General features: G+C 39.5%; 1 non-coding gene across 1 annotated transcript; it reads right to left on the bottom strand.

The window, feature by feature from the left end:
• Positions 1 to 6,866: 6,866 nt before the first annotated feature.
• On the bottom strand, positions 6,867 to 6,973 carry LOC114238382 (U6 spliceosomal RNA). The gene has a single exon (XR_003623771.1). It is a non-coding gene; the product is annotated as a U6 spliceosomal RNA (small nuclear RNA).
• Positions 6,974 to 7,439: the final 466 nt, after the last annotated feature.

Genomic DNA, 7,439 nt, shown 5'->3' with positions numbered 1-7,439 from the left:
CAGGGCCAGTGTGTGTGTGTGTCTGGGAGGAGGAGAGAGGGAGCAGACCAGCTTTACTGGAGTTGATAGTTCAGAGTGGAGAGTGGTGGAAAAACACTGTTGATAAGGCTGTCTGGAGCCAGCCTGTGGAAGGCCTTGGATTTCTGGACAAAGGGTTTGGACTTGATCCTGGAGGCAGTGGGGGCCAGAGAAGACTGAGGAAAGGGGTTGACTTGATGAAAGAGTTCCTCATTCACTAAAGAAAAGCACCAACGCAGATCATTTTTCTCCTTAGAAAACAATCACAGAATTTAGCTTTAAATGCACCCCCAACTCCATGAAAAGCATATACCAGCCCCTGCAGGGCTCCCGGGGGGAGTTCATGAGTTCAGACTCAAAGCGCAAGACGTGTTTTACTTGGCATTTAAGCATGTCTATGGGTGATGCATGTCCTCAGACGAGGACAGACTGATATGATTAAACATTTTATATCAGCTACTCTGCCTCTCCCATTGTGCCTTTTCCCTCCACAGTTCAGCCTCTGATTCCTCCACTTCTGGATATCCAGAGTAAAATAGCTGTAAGACAGATAGTGTGGCTTCTTAGTGGCATCTGTAGTGTAGACGTTAAGGATAAGGGCTTTGGAGACAGTAACTACTGCTTTCTCAAGCTTTCTAAGTCTCTCTGGGTCCTTAGCAGTGTTTAGGAGCACCTAGTCTGGCACATGGCTGGGACTCAACTAGAAATAACTAGTAACAATGTTTATGATACATATGGTTTTTAATGGAAATTTTCAATATATTTATTTTCTTCTTTCTCTCATCCTTCCTGCTCAGTGTCTTCCTACTATTTCTTCCTTTCTCTTTCTTCTTTTTTCTTTTCGATTTTCTGTTCAGTTCATTCTTCTCTCTTTCCCCACTTTTCCCTTTTTCTTTCTACTTTCTATCTCCTTGTAACTTTCTTTTCCTTACAGGAACTGGGAAAGACAAGGGTGTGTGGGCGGCCATGGCGTCCCTCCAAGGAAAGTGTGAGGCTTTGGGCAAAATAGATCTCTCATTTCTTCCAAACATAGGTCTAATCTGAACTGTCTCCAGGCTCTAGTCTCCAATCCAACTTCAGTGGTTTCAGTTGGACTCCATGAGAAGGGACCCCAGGGATGCTGTGTCGTTAGTCTTGTCTTGGAGAAAATCACTTTCTGTGCGCCTACTTGTCTCGAAGGTTGGGGCACCCACATTCCCTTTCCTCAAGTCACCAGAGCCCAAGAGAGACTTCTGAGCAAAATGCCTGGCTGAAGAGAAGCAGGACTTCATTAAGAGTTTGATTTATCCCCAAATGATCTATTGTTATGCATCAAACATGTTTTCCCTACAAACCAGTTGGCAGGGAGCACGCAGATAAATTACTACAAGATGTAACCAGTCAAGCTGTTCAAAAAGGAAATGGCTCTCTGTGTGTGGAACTCAGGAGAGCACATCTATAAACATGTGTTGGGAAATCAATTCAGTCTAAGTTTGCTGGAAGAAATGAGCTACTGCCCCCAAACTACCAGCTTGCTGTGATAGCTGACTGCTCTTTTGAGGTCATCGTCCATTGTCTCAGTGATGAGGATGAAAAAACAAGGTCGAGACCTACTCTGAAGTGTCTTCAGAGCAAAGGGGATACTGAGTTATCCATAGACAGTTGTGAATTCTCTCCTTCGGTACAAGTCAAGTTAGCTAATCTTGTTCTGTTGGAGAGAATGGGTTAGAGTTTATTCTATCTGCATATTACAATATTTAGTTGTAATGATAGATTTCAAAGGAATAATAGTAATATAGAATATAATATAGTATAGTACAGTATAGCACAGTGCTATATAGTTTGATGTGGAAGAAGAACCCCTGGGCATGACATCAGAGAAAAGTGGGGGGTATAAATCCTGTCTGACCACATGCCAGTTTCTAGCTCTGTGACTCTTGGAAAGTTCCTTAACTTCTCTGAGATTTCCTCCTCTTTTATAAAGGGGGGCAGGCACATGCAACTTGCCTTACAGGTTGTTTTGTTTTAATGCATGCAACATGCCTTATAACTGCACTGTGGCCAATTAAATTTAAACGAATTAAACTAAATACAATTAAACTTTAGTTCCTTAGCCACACTAGCTACATTTCAACTGCTCAATAGCTACATGGGGCTTGTGGCTACTGTATTGGGTAGCACAGTTATATAACATTTCCATTATTATGGAAAGTTCTACTGGACAGTACTGTCCACGAACATTCCAGAAGCAGTGTAAGTACTTCACACATAATTGTTGCTCCCTGCTTAATAGTTCAAAGCACTTTCACACATAGGACCTGATTGAAGGGCTGTCTATCCAGCAAAGTTGGAATGCCCTTTCTTTTAGACATCACTGTCTCTCTGTATCGTGTTCTAACCTGACTCAAGTCTACAAAGCATGGTGATTGCTGGAAAATTGGAGAGTATACAGAGAGAGGATTTCTGGGTCTTTAGTTAAAAGATACCAAATGCATATACGATAAGCCTTAACTCCAGCCACAAAACACATCTCAGTAGAGATAACAAATAGGAGTAGAAATGAAGTGCAATCAACAACAATAACAACAAAAACAAACAAATCTTTATCTGATAACCCAGTATCCCTTTTTCTCTGAAGACACTTCAGAGTAGGTCCTGACCTTGTTTTTTCATCCTCACCACTGAGACAATGGATGATGACCTCAAAAGAGCAGTCAGCTATCACAGCAAGCTGGTAGTTTGGGGGCAGTAGCTAATTTGCTCCAGCAAACTTAGACTGAATTGATTTCCTAATACATGTTTATAGATGTGCTCTCCTGAGTTCCACACACAGAATATCCACCAAATACTAAACATGGGCTAGTGCTAACATGCATGTTACCCTCTTAATGTTTCATTTAACCACCTTGGAAAAATCCCAGTGTAAATGAAAGCTACCCCAAGGCATATAGCTGAAGCTTAAGAAATGTTCACAACTGAAACACAACTGATTTTTATATTTTGATTTTGAGTCCTGACACTTTATTCATTTTTTAGATTTAACAATTTTTTTGGTGGGGTCTTTAAAATTTTCTATATACAGGATCACCTCATCTGCAAACAGAGACAATTTTACTTCTTGTTTCCCAATTGAATGCCTTTAATTCCTTTTTTCTTTCCTGTTTGCTCTGGCTAGGATTTCCAGTACTATGATGAATGAGTGGTGAATGTGGACATCCTTGTCTTGTTCTTGATCTTAGACTGAAAGCTTTCAACTTTTCATCATTAAGTATGATGTTAGTTGTGGGTTTGTCACAGATGGCCTTTATTATGTTGAAGTATCTTTCTTCTACACCCAGTTTGTTGAGTTTTTATCATGAAAGGATGCTGAATTTTGTCAAATACTTTTTCTGCATCTATTGAAATGATCATATAATTTTTATTGTGCATTCTATTAATGTGGTGTGTCACATTTATTGATTTGTGTGTGTTGAACCATCCTTGCCTCCCAGAGATAATTCTCACAAAGCTATCTTGAGAATGTGCAAAACTGGAGGCATCACACTCCCTGATTTCAAACTGTATTATGAAGCTATAATAATCTAAACAGTATAGTACTGGCATACAAACACATAGACCAATGAAACTGTATTGAGTGACCAGAAATAAACCCATGAATATACGGTCAACTAATTTTTGACAAGAGAGCCAAGAATACTCAATAGGGAATATATAGTGTCTTCAATAAATGGTGTTTGGAGAACTGGATACTCACATGCAAAAGAATGAAATTAGATCCCTATCTTACACCACTTACAAAATTAACTCTAATGGATTAAGAACTTAAACATAAGACCTGAAATCATAAAACTCCTAGAAGAAACATAGGGGAAAAGTTCTTTGGCATTGATTTTGGTGATGATTTTTTTAAAATATGACATCAAAAACACAAGCAACAAAAACAAAAATAAACAAGTGGGACTGACTACATCAAACTGAAAAGCTTATGCACAGCAAAAGAAACAATCAACAAAATGAAAAGACAATCCATGGAATGGGAGAAAATATTTGCAAGTCATATATCAGATAAGGGGTTAATATCCAAAATATGGAAGAAACTCATACAACTTAATAGCAAAAAAAAAAAAAAAAAAAAAACCCAAAACCAAAAAACAAATGATCTGATTTTAAAATCATCAAAATACTTAAATAGACATTTTTTTTCCAAAGAAGACATACAAATGGCCAGTAAGTACATGAAAAAGTGCTCAACATCAATAATCATCAGGGAAATGCAAATAAAAACCACAATGAGATATCACCTCACACCTGTTAGAATTGCTGCTATCAAAAAGACAAGGATGTGCAGAAAAGGGAACCCTAGTGCACTGTTGGTGGGAATGTAAATTGGGACAGCCACTACGGAAAACAGTAGGGAGTCTCCTCAAAAGATTGAAAATAGAACCACCATATGATCCAGCAATCTCACTTCTGCATATTTATCCAAAGGAAATGAAATCACTATCTCATAGAGATAGCTACACCCCAAGTTCACTGCAGTATTATTCACAATATCCAAACATGGAAATAACCTAAATGACCATTGATGGATCAATGGATGAAGAAAATATAGTATATATATATATATATATATATATATATATATATATATATATTTATACATATATACACACACACTGGAATATTATTCAGCTTTAAAAAAGGGCAATCCTGACATTTGTGACAACATGGGTGAAACTTAAGTGCATTATGCTAAGTAAAATAAGTCAGATAGAGAAAGACAAATACTGTATGGTGTCCCTTATATGTGGAATCTAAAAAAGCCAACTCACAGAAACAGAGAGCAGATTGGTGGTTGCCAGGAGCTGAGGGATAGGGGAAATGAGGAGATGTTGGTAGAAGGATACAAATGTCCAGTTATAAGACATCTGGGGATCTAATGTACAGCATGGTGACTATAGTTAACAATATTGTGCTGTATAACAACAATAACAAAATGGTAATTATATGAGGTGAAGGATGTGTTAAGTAACCTTATTGCAGTTGACATTTCACAATATATAGACATATCAAATCATCACACCTTAAACAACATTATATATCAATTATATCTCAATAAATCTGGAAATCAAACAAAAAACCAACCCAGAGCTCAGGCTGCTTACCATACTGATTAGTTCGGAACCTCTGGGGGTGGGATCTAGGCATCAGTATATTTTAAAGATCCCTGGGTGATTCCAGTGTGCAGCAAAGGTTAATCCCTCTCTGGAAATGGGTTATTATTTGTGGGAGAGGACAGAATGTGCTTCTATTTGCCTTGAGACTTTCCCATGAGGTAGTACTTCTACCCAGACCCTCTCCACTGTGTAACTACTGACAAAGGTTCTCTCTTTGACCAAATTTTAGTCAGCGTCCTCTGAGCTCTCTGCTCAACTAGACTCGACTGTGGGCTTCGGTCTCTATCCTTCTAGAGTCCAGTTTTAGCAAGAATCCTCTGAAGTCAATTTAGCTAGAATCCCTCAGCCTCAATATTTGGAGAATCACCCTCAATATCTGATCACCGCCCTCATCCCCCACCCACCATTCCCCGGTATCTGATCCTCTTGGCCTGCCCTCATCAAGAATCCTGTTTGGTCAGTTTCGCGAGAATTATCCTACCCTCTTAGTAATTTTCTATCCACCGACCCCCGTCCTGCTCCTTGGCTATAAATCTCCACTCCCTTGGTATTCAGACTTGAGCCTGAGCTCTCTCCCCTTCTGCCAAAAGGCATTGCAATAGATTCTCTTGAAGGAAGTCTTCCTTATTATCTTTAACAGGCACCAGAATAATTTTTTCTTTAACACTACTACTCACCCTTATTGTCTCAGTTTAAGTCTTCAATGTCCTTTTCTCTAGGAAGTCTGAATTAGGTGTCCCTCTCTATGCTCACAGCACCCCCTCTACTCCTCCTATCAGTTGCTATTGTAATTTCCTGCGTACTCTTCTCTGGGTCCCATTTGACTCAAAATGTCATGATGGCAACGCTGCGTCCACCTTGTTCCACGTGAACAAAAGCAGCAGCAGTGAATACTCATTGCATCACACACGGACTATGTGTCCCTCCCTGCACGTATTATCTTAGTTAATACCTATCTCAACCCTATTATCATCTCCATTTTACAGGCAACAACCTGAGGATGGGAAAAATCATTAACTTGCCTCAGGTCACACTGCTAGGAAGTCCTTAGTGCTAAATTCAGCTTCTGGCACATGGTAGGGTGTTCAATAGAGATTTGTTGAGTGAAAAAAAAAATAAATGCATGAGTTGCTTTCCTCTCTAGTTTGCCCACAACCTCTCTGGTGGGATTGAAACCACAGTGAGATTCCCTTCCCCTACTCCCATGCTTACTAAGGCTCAGCTTTGACCTCTTCCAAGTTTTCTGTCCCCAAGTAGATGGGCTGAAAGTCCTGACCTTCATATGACTGAACAGCAGCAACTTCTAATGAAAGGGCTAGTATTCCAGCTTGTTTGACAGAGAATACTTAAAGGAAAATGAAAATAAGAGAGGAGAGACTGTATGTGTAACATTTCCCGAAGTGTGTACTTTCAGCTTACAGCCTGAGAACCCAGTGTGGGAGGAATAGGGCACGGAATTGTTGCAAAAGACCCTTAAATCCTTAGACATGTCACACATTTTCTGAAAATGGAAATAAGCATTATTTTCCACTTCTAGATATACTATTGGATTTACTGCTGTCACAACCAATAAAGCGTGAGCTCATTTAAAATTATTATCGAATCCATATTAGCTTCCCATCATCTTATTCAATAAGTACAAACTGCAGCATTAAGACATTTTGCGGGGTCCAGTGGGATTTTTTTTTTATTAAAAATATGGAACGCTTTACAAATTTGTGGGTCATCCTTGCACAGAGGCCATGCTAATCTTCTCTGTATCGTTCCAATTTTAGTATATGTGCTGCCGAAGTGAGCACCAGTGGGATTTTTGCAGTTATTAGTAGTAATAAAAATTCTAAATATTTATTGACTGGGCAGTGTATTATGGATGCAGAATACCTCATTTAATTCTCCATCAACCTTTTGCAGTAGATACTATTATTCTCATTTTACACAAAAAGAGCACAAGATATCCTAGAACACCGACAATAATATTTCCTGCTTAATACTGTGATGAAGACCAAACACCTAGGGGACTGCCAGGCCAGTGCCAGAGTGGCAGCAACAAGAAGGGTCCATGGAGGCTCAGAACGCTTGGTGGTTGGAAGGAGGTTGTTAATAATATCTGGACATGGAGAAGGGGCCTCAGGTAGACTGACTGTGTCTAGAACTTGGGAGCTTATGATGATCCAAAAAGGAGGTGGTGTATACCTAAAGATTAGCAGGGGCTAAAGTGGTTGCCTTGGCAAATGGCAATGTTCTTGGGTGGGGTGGGGAGAATAC

This window comes from Balaenoptera acutorostrata, chromosome 11 (genome assembly GCF_949987535.1).
Source record: "Balaenoptera acutorostrata chromosome 11, mBalAcu1.1, whole genome shotgun sequence".
NCBI classification, from domain to species: Eukaryota; Metazoa; Chordata; class Mammalia; order Artiodactyla; family Balaenopteridae; genus Balaenoptera; species Balaenoptera acutorostrata.
Note: the sequence above shows the minus strand (reverse complement) of the source record. Positions and strands in the feature narration are given on the sequence as shown.